We start from the raw sequence: 14,670 nt of genomic DNA, 5'->3' as shown, positions 1-14,670 counted from the left end.
GTACATACGACGTACGTAGAAAAACATTACCTTTGAAATAAAATAGATGTGATTACTCTTTTACTATTCGGTAAAGTTGCTTAAAGCATTTCATATGATAATGATTGTGGAAAAGTTTTTTCGTAATATATATATATATATATATATATATATATATATATATATATATTTCTCTTCTGTCGTTATGTTGGGAGCATCAGCACTAAAAACTGAGTCAAGGAAATTTTCTGAATCATCTAGATCCAAAGGTACAAGATTTTGCGAAAGGGATTTCGATTTCTACTCACTCTTTCCTAGTGTTTACAGCCATCGTGAAACAGCGGCCTTTATTGTATGTTACTGCTGCTTTGCCTATGAATAAACCAGTAGTCATTTATCGAGTGCAAGTATGCTCGACCGTGGCTGTAAGTGTGCGTAACAGGAATTTCTATGGGAACTCTCATTCCGGCTGGTATTTTGTATACATGATTTTGACCAAAGGTTACTCCTGTGGGCTTAAACTGTTGAGAAGTTGGCGAAGATTCCAAGTTTTCTTAATTCACGCCGATATCATCTATAATTTAGTGAAAATTGTCTTGCTTCCTTATATATTTTATCGTTGTACCAAGCAATTCAAGTCCACGTTCTTTGTCGCTTATTTTTACAATTCCTTCTATAAATAGAATGACACTTATAGGTTTTCTTATAAGTATCAAGGCCTTTATGCCATACCCAAACCTGGCCCATTCTTTGACTAGAGATAAATCTTCTAATATTCCTGTCTCACTGAGGAGTGTTTCCTTTGCTCAAACCTAAGAAACGTAAGTTTGGCCTTGAATCCATCGAGTAGGTCTGGCATAAATGATTTACGGCAAACCATTTCTAGATATAACTTGGAATCAGGCTGATGGTTTTTAGAAATGTTGTTGGAAACTGCTGTTATTTTAGCTAATCGCTATTTAAACTAATCGTAAACAATTTCTCTCTGTTTTGTTTGAGAATTCTGAATGTCGGTGAAGTATTTAGCGTAAGTTTTAGAAGACGCAAAGTGTGCCTTTAAATGGTTAATAAGATCGTCTAATGTATTTATTGTTAATTCATCTAGACAACTTCTTGCTCTACCCTTTAGCTTGAAAATGACTGTTTTTGAATAGATAGGCTCTTCCACATTTTACATAAGAGACTTACCATTTTCAACATCTTGCAAGAAATCTATAAAAAGTGTACATTGACCACTATATACTGGTATGTGTAAGGCATCTTGACTTATACGTAAAGCTAAATTATATGGGGCTACGTTACGTAATAATTCGAGAAATTCTAGTGATTTTTTAGCTTCCCTTGCCTTAAGGTATTAATCAAGTTACTGTACCCTTGTAGCTATGTCTGCTTCTTGGCTTACATCCTAAAGTGTTTGATTCATTAAAAAAAAAACTTTTTCACTAGATAAAGAAAGACAATACAAAATTTAGAAAAATATTTAAGAATCAAAGTTTGATTTAGTTAAAGCATACTCCAAGTAAAACAAATGGCCAAGTTCCCTGCAAGGAATACCAATTAGTTACGTCCGAACTTCTATAAGTGACGAGTGAATTTCGTAGATTTGTTCTACAAATAAATAAATTTAATTATTATTCATTAGAAATCGGCCATCGGCTCAAGGGCTTTATTTGCTTTTGCGTACAGTATACTTTTCTTTGAAATCCTTAACACGACGCAGTAGGGTTAAGTTTTATCGAGCGATATGTGTGGAGTGGTGTACGCTGAGCTGGCGTTGACTTACTGTTAGAGTTTACATGTCATACGATAGTAGCGTATCTTATTTATCTTTTAATTGAACGTTCTTGTAAAGGCCCTTGTCCTCCAGTATCTATCTTATTCTTCCTCGATATTCAATTCATTTATTAAGGTAAGAATTATGTGTCAATCAATTAAAATTATAATATCTTGAAATGTTTTGTATAATTTAGTAATTGAAATGATTTTAAAGTAAGAAAATTAATTTTATCAACAACTAAGTTATGTCTTATCTGATAATTTAATAAATTTAAGAAAGCCAGAAATAGTTAACCTCACAAATAGTAGAAATAATAAAGTTTTAGATTCGTATTTACAATGTTATATAGTTTATAGTTTTCTTAATTTAACTTACTACTATAACCATTACTGAGCTGCTGCTTGCGTACACGCAGTCGCAAGATCTTACAAGGTTGACTGCAACGATGTTCCTTGTTAGAGCTTTTCTCATATAGCTTAGTTACTGAACTAAGTCTTACATTTGCTTAAAATGCACGCTTTTAAAGCGTAGCTTAATTACCAAGTTAAGTCATACATCCACTTAGAAGGTGAGACAGAACTCACTCCCCAACTTTTATAGTAACTTTGAAGCACTTGATGAAAGACAAAAAGCGAATATTGTTATGTGTGAGGAGTCTTTATACTCTTGCGTTTAAGAATGACGCGTCAAATTAAGGATCTGAGCGATCAATCAGAGCTTAACCTAAATACCTTCGATTGACACGAGCACAGTCGTGGTGCAATAATTTTTTAGTGATTGATGAATCAAACTGCTAATCTTTCAGATCTTACATTAAGTACAAGTCGCTGTTGAAATTGTATATGATACTTTTTGTGTACATCTGCAGTAAATAATGTTTAAATTGTTGATTATTCACATCACTTGGTGTACTTGTGCAAATTTATTTCGTAAGATAAATGTTTTATAAGATTGTTTACGGTTGCACGCATAGTTTAAGTTCTGCGATGGTAGCTTGTCTTAAAAGAAGTAAGTTATATGTCACGCGATTGCAGAAGCAAATATATCTCTCGATGGTTCGAGATCAGTGAGCTTTTGGTTTTTATAATTTAAAAACGCAACTCTGTGTTTTAAAGTAATACATATTTAGTTAACGACAGGGGATTTCATATCCCAGTTAAAAGTATTAACTGTTGTTAAGGAAAAAAACCTCTTTATTACGAGTGGAAAAACTCTTAAAGATGAGCTACAATTAACTAAACCAGTGTACCTACATAATACGCATGTTTTTAAAAAGTTTTTAAAATTTTAAAAAAAATGAAAAAAATTTTACAAATAGTTCTTTATTTATTATGTTTGAAAAGTAATACATCAAAACTTCATAAATAAATATTTACTAGTTTATTGCACACTTGCTCTACTAAAATATGCTGACTTTTATATTTTAAAAAGAATTATATTACAAAACAAATAAATTTTCTAAATGAACAAACCATCAATAAATTAAAAAAATTATTTATTTAACTACAAATAAATATTTAAAGTAAAAACAAGTTGCAAACCATACAATAAGGAGACATAATTTAGTATCTTACATCGAGATCCCTTATAGGAGCCTTGGTGAGGCCTAAGGAGATCGCAGATCCGAGTCATGAAGAAAAAGTGCTAATAATTTATTTTCATTAGAATTCATTTTTATTTCATTAAAATTTGTTGTGTGTCCCAATTAATGTGGAGTTGCATGGCAAGGATGGGTGTAAACTTTTTTTCGGAATCGAAATTTATGATGTTACTACAGTAAACTGTAAGCTTTTTTAGTTTTTTTTTTTTTTGTTTTTCGAGTTATTTCACTAAATTTTTAATAATAATTTAACGTAAATCTTTATATTATCTTGTAATTACTATCTTCTTTAATATTGTCAAACTAATCTACTCAACTATTTAGTGTTACCATAATTATGAGAATTTATGTCTTTTTATTGAGTATAAATAATTTATCTGTAGATGTTACTTAAAGTTAGGATTTTAGGTATGAGACAAACATAAATGATATTTTGCATCTGAACTTCAAAATTAAGTACTAAAGTCTTAGATTTGTTCTTTAAAAAAAGTGAATTAAATTTTCGTTCGTTAAATACTAGCCTTCAGCCCATGGGGAATTGTTTGCTTTTACTTAACGTTAACGTTTGCTCTATGACTGCGGCAACTCATATCTAACGGACTTTTGTATTGATGATACGTTTCTCCAATAAAATTTTTTTTTTTTAATCCTTCGTACAACGATTTAGTACCACCCTGCCTACAAATAAATCTTCGACCAGATTATGTGCTTTAGCAAGCTTCTACTGTGCACACAATTATTATTGTAGTACGAAGAACCTTTTTTTTACGTGTGAGACGGTGCAAGTATAACTTGTAAGATCGTGACTGCACGTGGTGCAAGAAATTGAAGTCCTGAGCGAGAAGACTGGTGACAAGAAAAGGCTGAAAAACCTGGAGATGGATGTCATGAGCACTCAGGCTGAAGATACGCAAAGTGGCAAGGATGTCAAAGCAGACAGGGTGCCATTAATTCTGTCATTTAGGAAGCTGGCACCAAAAAAAGCTTTCAGTGAAAAATCCAAGGATAAGTCTCGACTGTTTTACATTCCCTTCTATCTTCTGGGTCAACACGTAATGAGTTGCCACGAAAGGAGCATCCAAAATGGGGCTACATTAAAATGGGCTTTATAAGGCAGGATGCAGAAGCCCATACAACTTGACAGAATTTTATGTATCATAAATTAATAAATTACCGCCAAGCTATTTGACCCAATAAACCAACGAAACTATTAGCAGTCTTAGAAGCTTACAGGAAGCTTTCTTAAATAATAAAAAGCATTAAATAATACAGCAAGCATCAATTACCACACAACCTGGAGCGTATAATGGTCACTTTACTAATTAATAAACAGTATTAAATATAAAAGCAAGCTCCAATCACAACATAACTTAAAGTGCTGACTGGTCGATTTCCTTATTATTGAACTGAATAAAAAAAAACGTAAGCGCCAACAACCACATACTTCACAGAGCTTCATAATCCACAAAGCTTACTAGTCGCTTTATTTATTTCTTCAATAAACAAAATTAAAACGCACGCTCGAATCACCACACATCCCGGGATACTGAATGGTAGCCTTATTTATAATTGAAATATATAAAATACTACAAGCGCCAACCACCACACAACTCGGGACGCTTACTAGTCACTTTCTTAACTGATAAAAGGCACCTAATATTAGAGCAACCAACAATCACAACGTAACTCACGGCACTTACTAGTCACTTTATTTAATAATAAAATAAATAAATTAAAAATCCAAGCGCCAATCATCACCCAACTTGGTGTGCTTACTTGTTGCTTTATTTATCAATAAAATATATAAAATAACGTAAGTGCCAATCACCACACAACCCGTGGTACTAACTGGTTACTTCATTTATTGATAAAATATTTAAAATAACGTCGACACAAATAACCACAAAGCTTAAGGTACTTACTGGTCACTTTCTTAATAATTAAAAACCATTATTATAGTTCTGTGAAAATTGGCGTGGTGATTGGGGCTTGCTTTTTTATGTTATTAATTTTTTTAACAAATACAGCAACCAGTAGCCCTCCAGGTTGCATGGTGATTAGTGATTGTCTTATTATTTAATTCTCTTTATGACCTAAGAAAACTACCAGTGAGTTTTTGAGACTGCCGATAGGCGTGTTGCGTTATTGTGTTTAATAGCTTGTAGTTGCGTATGGGGTGTTTCACGTGAAACGTCCCAGGCCCGCCACGTGATTACTAAAAGTCACTGTTTACAGGTCATTTTCTCGGCCTTATTTCTATCCTAAAAAAATGTTGTAAATAGCATTGTTAATGTATTTTTTAGCAAGCTTTCCGATGGTGTGGTTAGTTGTCGAAAAAATTTGATTTTCACTGAAAAAAACTACATAATATGCGATATCTCGAAAAAAGCATTTTTAATATCTTTTTTGATAGGTTGGATAAAAAGCTGAGATTTTTTTAACATTGAAAACGTCTTTTTGCACAGTGTGCTCTCACTAAAACATTTGAGTAAAGCAATACCAAAGAGTGGACGTTTGGCTGTCTGAACGCGCGCCGAGGCCTGGCGCACCGTTGTGCCATGCTCAAGTTAACGATAAATATTATTAATTTAGAAATACTTTTAAAACAATTATTCTCTATTATTTTTTAGTTTCAGATGAAGTTCGAGATGTAGGCTTTTTGATATTATTATTTTGTTTTGAAAAAAGTTGATACTTAGATTACGTAGATGTTTTTTTTAATTTCAATGTTTCATTATCAATTGGAAAGGCAGCATGGAATTGCTAAGTCCCTGGTATTAATTATGCTTCATTGAATCAAAATTTTAGTAAAATTTTAAATTTTTCATACGACTTTTTACTCAAATAAAAATTTTTTGTTTCCTTGCAATGATTCTTTGCCCAGTCGTACAGGTTTTCTGCTGTTATGATTCGGTGATTAGAGCAAACTTGAGGACTTGCATGTCTTGCACCTCTCTTCAAGTTGGCTCCAATACTCTTACACACTCCCTTTTCATGAGCAGTAGTAAAAAAATGCAATTTACCATAAATTTTAAAATTTATTTCGTGAAAAGTATGTTTTAAAAATTGCTCTTATTTTTGAAATGTTGACTGAACACATCAGTTATTTAAATAATTTTTTTTACTACAAACTTAGATTTCAAATAATTTACTATGACTTTTTGATACTCACATACAGCTATTGTATCATGACTTACGTTATCGAATATAACGGCAATACTTATGTGTTTAAGCTCATCTTTTTATTTATAATAAATTGCAACTATAAAAATAAGAGACAGAATTAGGTTAAATTCGGTATAAAAAACGCATAAGTTTCGTAGCAAAATAATCATGAGTTTTGAGTTTTAATGATTTTTCTCCTAGTAAGTCAACGAAATTATGAGAATTCAAAGTTTGTGTTGCAATGGTACATCTGTCTGTATGAAATCACGATCAATAGTTGATTTAAAAAAAATTATGTCTTTCAAAACATTTAAGAAGATGAGAACGTCACGTTGACATATTGGGACAATCTAGACATTCTGCACCTAAGAAACATTTTTAATACAGTTACTGCACACTACTGCTTTAATACAGTCGTAGCAGTTTCTAAGAGTCAGTTTTTGTCAAATAAGCCTACTAAAGCCAATTGAATAAATTAAAATATGCAAGGTAGTTATAACAAATTTAGAACCAAAATACGCTTTACATTCAGACGGTTCTTTCGAATTTACCTGAAAATCATATAAAAAATCAAAGATTCTATTTTAAATATACAATACTATGTTCAGTAATAGCGTATAAAAATACTTTATTTTTAAATGAATAATTGAATGTTACAAAACTGATAATTTAAATTATCTTAAGCAGAGCTTGGCATGGTGCCGGCCTTTGGCGTGCGTTCAGACGGCCGAACGTCTACTCTTTGGTATTGTTTTACTTGAATCTTTTAGTAAGAGCACACTGTGCAAAAAGACGTTTTTAATGTGAAAAAATCTCAGCTTTCCATCTATCTTATTAAAAAAAAATTTCAAAATGCCTTTTTTGAGATATAGCATATTGTATGTGTTTTTTCAGTAAAAATAAAATTTTTTCGGAAGACTAACCACACCTTTGGAAAGCTGACTGAAAAATGCTTCGAAAATCCTATTTGCAACATTGTTTTAGGATAGGAATAAGGCCGAAAAAATAAGCTGAAAACAGTGACTTTTAGTGCTCTTGTGGCGGTCCTGGGACGTTTCGCATGAAACGCCTCTTATATATCTGTTGTATGGGACGTTCTTTTACAAATCAAACGTCTGTTTGACCTTTACATCGTCGATTCGGCAAAAGGTTTTTTTGTATGTCTTATATAAAAAAAAAATACTCTTATTTTTTTTTTTTAAATCTAACTTTATAACAAATAGAAGCGATTGAAAAATTTGATAATTTGATGTTTTTTTTTGATGCTCAGAGACAAACTTTCCAAAATTCATGACTTTTGTTCTGTTAAAGCTTAAGCCAATTTTTTATATATATTTTAAACGTAACAAAGTGAGATTTAAGAAAAAAATTATTACACAAATAGTTATGAACAACTTTTATATGTATATTTGCAAACTTGCTAAATAATTAGTACTATTAGAAATAAATCAATTTATGCCGTACGGCACATATTTTTAACGGGCAGATTCTATCTCTCACCTTATTTTTTGTACTTTACCACTTTCCTCTATAGTAAAATTGATTAATTAGTTTTACTGGCTTTAAACAAATGTCAATTAATACATAGTTATTCAATGTTATTATTAATTATTTTTAGTTCTTTAAGACTGTTTATGATATTATTGATAGATCAAGCTTATCTACTAACTTTTGTTTGAATCATACCTACCTCTCCGCTACGTTACCCATTAAAATACAATTGCTTACAATGACTCATATTTTTTAAACACAATTACGAATACGTCTAGCTATAAAGTCAGTGAAGTAAAGCTTATTACCTACCTGAGCATTCTTCATCGTGCCTACAAGTATTCATTTTGAATTTATCCGTTCGTAAGTCCAAACCTGTTTGTCTTAGACACAGTGAGACTATCGGCGAATTGTTGGTCAGAATAATAAGGATGACTAAGAAAGTATTACAAAAATTACAAAGCACAAGTATTAGCTCTGACTCATGTTTTAATCCCTTTTAATAAGCTTGTTATTTCAAAAGAAGAACAGTACAATTAAGAAAAGTAAATGATAATTTGCTACGTGCATGGAATATGCCAGCAACTACGAGGTTATTACAACAAAGAATTTGTAATACCTGTCGTCAACGCATCAAGAACAACAAAGAAGGAAATGATGCCAAGGGCAATAAAAATCAAGGTGAAATGGTACGTCACTATATTATATCAATAGTGTTCATGTTAATCTCACTTGATACGAGACTAAATAACACAACATAGACAACAGTAGCGTTGAGCTTCCCTCATTCCCTTAGCCAGTAAATTGTCTTACTTAAAGTGAATACATTTAGTAAATAAACAATTAATTTTTCGGTAATATGGCTAATATGACGGTTTTTTCTGACAGCTAGAATATAATGAAGAATCATCAAATGAGGAGTCAGATGTGTCAATTAGTAGTGGAGAAACCTTAGGGCTTTCCAAAGAAAGTGCAAGAATAACTAATGGTCGTGCGAAAAAGATAAATAAAAGATTGACTTTTTTAGAATCTTCACTTATAAAAAAAAAAAAAAAAAAAAAAAAAAAAATTGACACAAAAAAGATATTTAGAGGAGGAAGCTTAAAAAATTACAGAAGTAGTGAGGAAAAAAGTTTAAGATTTTACTGACGATGGTGCAGACGATGCTAATGATGATAATAATGATACAACAATTTTAAGAACATTTCAAGTAAGTTTCAATACTTGTCAAAACAGAGATCATAAAATTATTATGTTATCTATTTTTAGACATTGGTCTTACAAAAAATTCTACTCAATTTTCCTACCACTACTCGACACATGATATCTGTTGTCAAATTCATTGTCAAAGACAAAGAACTATTAAGCGATCTGAATCCTAAAAACTATCTATCTTCAGAAGTATTTACTGTTAATACTATATCTATATAACTATATAGCTATTTAACTACCTTTAATCAGTCTGATGATCACACTTTATTAATGCCAGACCAGGAAGATTACGTCTCTGTTAAAGTAAGTGAAAAATGCAGATGCAAAAGAGCTTAATTTTAAATAATTCAAAAGAATTGTACAACTTATTCAAAATCAGTTAATTAGCAATATAATGATGTTTTTAAAAGTGTGCTAGCTTGCGACCGAAACATTATGTATTGGTGGAAGCTAGAGGTACTCATTGAGTTTGTGTCAATACATAATGATGTTCAGTTTTTAATAGATGAAGCAAAATAAAGTCAATCATAGCTGATTCGCAACGACCTATCAAAAACTATGATGATTGTTTGGATCAGATGGTGTGTGATATATAAGTCAAAGTTTATTTAAGACCAGATCTCTAAAATCTCTTGCAAATTCGGAAAAATGCATTGAATCTACCAATGTTGATAAGATGATCGCTGTAATCGTCAGTGCGACAGTTGAGGCTAATATTGATGAAATGATTACTGAGACCATCGGAGCCGCTATTAATAAAACGATTGCTGGGACCACCAGGCCAATCGCTACAGAGACTGCTTGGCTTGTAACACATAGAGTGCTAAAATAGTAAACGTGGGACAGAAAAAGGAGATGAAATCGATAGAAAACGTTCTGAGACAGGAAGAACCCAAGCAATAAAGACTCTCAGATTCGATAGTTATTAAAGGTACAAGTACACTGTGTAAAAATCAATAACATATAAAATCAAGCCAGGTCATAAATCATTCATTTATCTTCAAATACATTTCCGATAAGATTTAGTACATTATGAGTTCGACAGTGATTGATAATTATCCTAAAATAAAATTAATACAGTTGAGCAAAATGTCTCTAATATTCCAGTACCAAGCATGAAAAAGCATGAGCTTAACAAAAAGGTTGATAGAATAACTGAACGCTACCATAAGAGGAGGTCGGAAATGGTAGCTTTTAGAAGAGAAGCTGACCAAAAGTTTAATGAGCTATCGAACGCTATGACCGAGGAGCTTATGGAGCAGAGAATCATGCTCAGCAAGATTATGAGATAGCTAGATGCACTAGTTTCAAGCCTGCCTGGCAGCAGATACTTGAGTAATAGTAATGACCAGTTAAAATTTCAAAACTTATATACTCATACAGTGGATTAGTACTTGCAAGATATAGATTCCAACTCTAATTTCCCCGAATTCAACAAGAGAGAGACTGTAAATGTGACTGATTTTCTTACTGTTTCGGCTCATGAAAGACTACAAATCGAGAAAACTATAAAAGATACTTTTATTAGACACGACTATAAATTAGACGAAAACAGTTGACTAGAATTATTTCTTGATAAACTTATGTCTGAGTTACTGGCTAAAGACCTATCTTACACCATTGATGGGTCAATAAGATCACTACCCTATGTGATAGAGAAAGTGACAGAAAAACATTTATTTTTCATGCGCAACATCCTAATCAACAGGATTAGCGAAGACTACCATGTTAAAATTATTAATATTCAGAATCCGATGAAATTCAACAAGAATCATAGAAATCAAATGTAACAAGTCCAACTTAATGACTTACGCCATTTGAAAGAAGTAAACACAATTAAATAAAGCTCAGCAAGGGAAACTCTATCTCAGTCTTATAATAGGTTTAAAGACTTAGTAAAACAGTTTAACAATAATAAATAAAACGAAATTTTTCCCAATAATAGAAAATATAACACTTTCTTTCATAATTTGTTGGCTGGGTCTTTAACTTGTAAATACTAAATTTTGTTAAAGAAAGTAACAATCAAGGAGTGCTAAATTATAACGATCTCAAAGAGTACTTTCTAGATGCTGAAGACCACCGTGCAAACTTAGACCAAACCAGAGACCAATAACTGTGAACAGAGCTGAGACCGATCGCAACCAGGGAGGAGACTGATTCTACAAATGAGATGCTCATGGTCACAAACATCAAGACTGTCAAAGAACAGATGGTAGAAAACAGTGCCCATAGGTGCAAGCTCTCTTTCCTGAGAGTGATAGAGCATAAATCTGGATACAAAAGTAAATCAAATAATAAAATAAATAACTATAACAAAAGCAAAGATTTTAAACGTAGCAGTGAAAAAGATAAAAGAAACAGTCACAACTTCAGAAACCAAAATAACAAGCGAAACACAACTCGAGTAACGGAAATGAGCCTAAGGAACTCAAAACTAACAATAAAAAAAGCAGTGATAACTCTAAGAATAAACCGCCCAATAAGAAGTCCAGCAATAAACGTGAGTTATCATCTGAAACCGTGACCGTTTCATCCTTGTCTTCTTGTCCATCCGATGGTGTTCGAGCGTTAACTTGTGATTCAAAAATTTTGGTAGATTTTATTGCTGATTCTGGAATAACTAAGCACTTAGTCAATTCAAAAATATATTTGAATCAATTAAAAGAGACTGATTGTACTATTATCGAATGTGCAAATGCAGATCCAGTGGCAGACTTAAGAACAATGCTGTGCTAAAACGCTTGCAGAAAATGTCTTATGCCTTAGGAGATTTGTTAAGTCTGGTTGAACCATACAGTTGTGCAATGAAAAAATCGATGTTAACGAACCTCAATGCAATGAAATATTTTTGAGCAGAGTATATAGAAAAGTCCATTGACCTATAAAACTGGAACTTATTAACAACAACACTAAGACTGAAAACAATAATAAGAACTCAAGGATACTGGTTTACTTGGGAACAGATAAAAGTTATAAAAGGTTAGAATATCAGACATGCAGCGTAACGGATCACAGAAAAATATCCATGTTAATGACGATCCTCAAAATAATACAAGTCAGGAAGTAGGACTAGTTGATACAGTACATGACGTGATTAAAAAATAAAACCGAAACGAATTTTGAATGTTCGATTGATGATCGTAAGCTACATGATGTTAATGAACTTGAATTCTCGAAAATTTTAGTTAATCAGAGTCCATTTACGAATAACTATGAGAAATTTGACAAAAATAACAAAACCATGTTGTGGCATGTAAAACTGGGCAATGCTTTACTAAGCTATTTAAAGAAATTTCAGAGGCAATTTTCAGATATTCAAGAAATTAGGGATGTAAAATTTGACGACTCCATTCTGACAGGTGAGATATGTTTGATTTACAAAATCAATAATCTTCCATTTAAAACAATAAGAGCTGGAATCATTGGAGCCATGAGCCCACATACTTTTTTCAAAGGCTACATATTCATAGCTGCCTTTATAGACGATTTTTCAAGACTGACTCTGGCGTAGCCAATGAGATCCCAAAGTGAAACTGCATCATTTTTAAAAAAACTTGTAAGAACGATCCGCAACCTCCTAGGTTACGATGCAAAAGTATGCTACTTGAGAACGGATCAAGGCACTGAATTTACAGGAGGACATACTCACGAGGTTCTATGTGCTCTAGGTGCTGACTTGCAGTTGGCTATTTTAGACACGCTAGAGTTGAATGGTAAAACCAAGTGGCTAAGCCAAACTATTTAAAAGAAGCCCAGAACTTGTATGTATGACTCTATCTTACCAGAAAACATGTAGAATGTTGTTGTGGTAGCTACAGTTCATTATAAAAACACAACAACATATAAATCAATTAAAATGCAAGTTTTACTTAAGAAATTGACTATAAATCGAAGGTTTCACATGAATCACTCAAAAGGATTGGGCTGCTTGGCATATGTGACAGTACAAAGGCGAATAGGACCAGAACTCAGACTTACAAATCTGTGAACCATACTTGTGGGATATTTAATCACAGGATACTTAGTTATAAAACCTGAGACCCGTTTATTTTTTTTTAAGCAGAGACGTAAAGTTCAATGAGAGGTTGGTAAAGGAAGACGTTTACGACAAAACAGTATCAAAAATTGGCACGAAATTTTTAAATGTATTGACCCAGTCAATTAGCTGGTAGAATTTACCAAAGCTAAGACAGAAGATTTCAAGAAAACAGAGGGAGAAAATCAATATAAAAGTGTTAGGAAATAAGTAAATTTAAAATTAGGTGCACGGCACTGGGATGCTAGGCATTCAGCATGCGTAGGAGCTCAAGAGTCGGGTAATTGATGCATGTTTGATGACGATACACATATTTACTGGTTACGTAACCGTTGCTGAGACAAGATGCCTCATGTAACACATAAAGTATTAATATTTATAAGTTCAAGTCTATTATAGAAGATCTTGTAAGGTACTTATTTTCCCAGGCTAATATATTTTTAACATAGTAGCAGTCCGTGGTTTAAGTTGCCTGTTTCGTTTTTTTTTTTTAATTTTTCACTTGTCTCTTAGGAGGCACGTGACAACTACCTTTAAGTGAGAGTCTACCTTAAAAAAAAGATAAAAAATATGTGAAGTATTAAGAACATTAGTATGAAACGTATTCAATGATATGTTCCATATGTGTTTTAGTGGCAAATTTGTTGAGATGTAAAGATGTAAAGACAAAGACTACGTGAGGAGGAGTTTTTTTTTTAATTTTAAAAAACGTGCTATGTATATTAAAAGTAGTCAAAAATAAAAAAGAAGGAGACAAGATAACAGATGGTATTTAATTTATGTTACTAATTTTTAATGGTACTAATTATAGTTTGTGGAAAAAGAGAATATTATTGTATTCATGGTTGCAAAAATGTGAAGATGTAATTAATCAAGAAACAAAAAATCAAAACAAAACAGAATCAGCTTGAAAACAAAAAAATTAAGAAAAGATGAATTAAATATGTAGTGCATCAATTGTCGATTAATTTAAATTGATTTATGAGGAAACAATCTTGTATAAGGTTATTGAAAAATAAAATAAGTTATACTTACGAGAATTAACTGCACTGCAGATATGTTCAAAAAATAAATGAGATAAAACTAAGTTAAGTGGTTTTAAAAAATTTAGTGATTCTTCTAGTGAATTTGAAAAGATAATAATTAAATTAACAAAAGCTAGAGCAACGGTTAATGAAAAGAAAAATGTTAATTATTTACTAAGAACATCACCTCTTGCATTGGACCATATTGGTGATTTAATAGACTTTTTGAAAGAAGAGGGACAAACAGTTATATATGTTTGAAAAAAAAATTGAAATGTACGAGATGAAAAATCAAGCATACAAAGGTCAGTTTAATTGTGAAAGTTCAGGTGTGTTTAAAATGTAAAAGAAAAAAATTAAATTGTTACAAGTGTGGTAAGCC

General features: G+C 31.9%; 1 protein-coding gene across 2 annotated transcripts in view; it reads left to right on the top strand.

Moving 5' to 3' along the window:
* The window catches only part of LOC106647071 (uncharacterized), a 1,322,627-nt gene that overhangs the window by 493,639 nt on the left and 814,318 nt on the right, over window positions 1–14,670 (top strand). The window lies entirely within an intron of this gene.

Source organism: Copidosoma floridanum, unplaced genomic scaffold, assembly GCF_036245765.1.
Source record: "Copidosoma floridanum isolate Cflo_tuat_1 unplaced genomic scaffold, Cflo_Japanese_pri ptg000034l, whole genome shotgun sequence".
NCBI classification, from domain to species: Eukaryota; Metazoa; Arthropoda; class Insecta; order Hymenoptera; family Encyrtidae; genus Copidosoma; species Copidosoma floridanum.
This window is presented reverse-complemented; position numbering and strand designations above follow the sequence as displayed.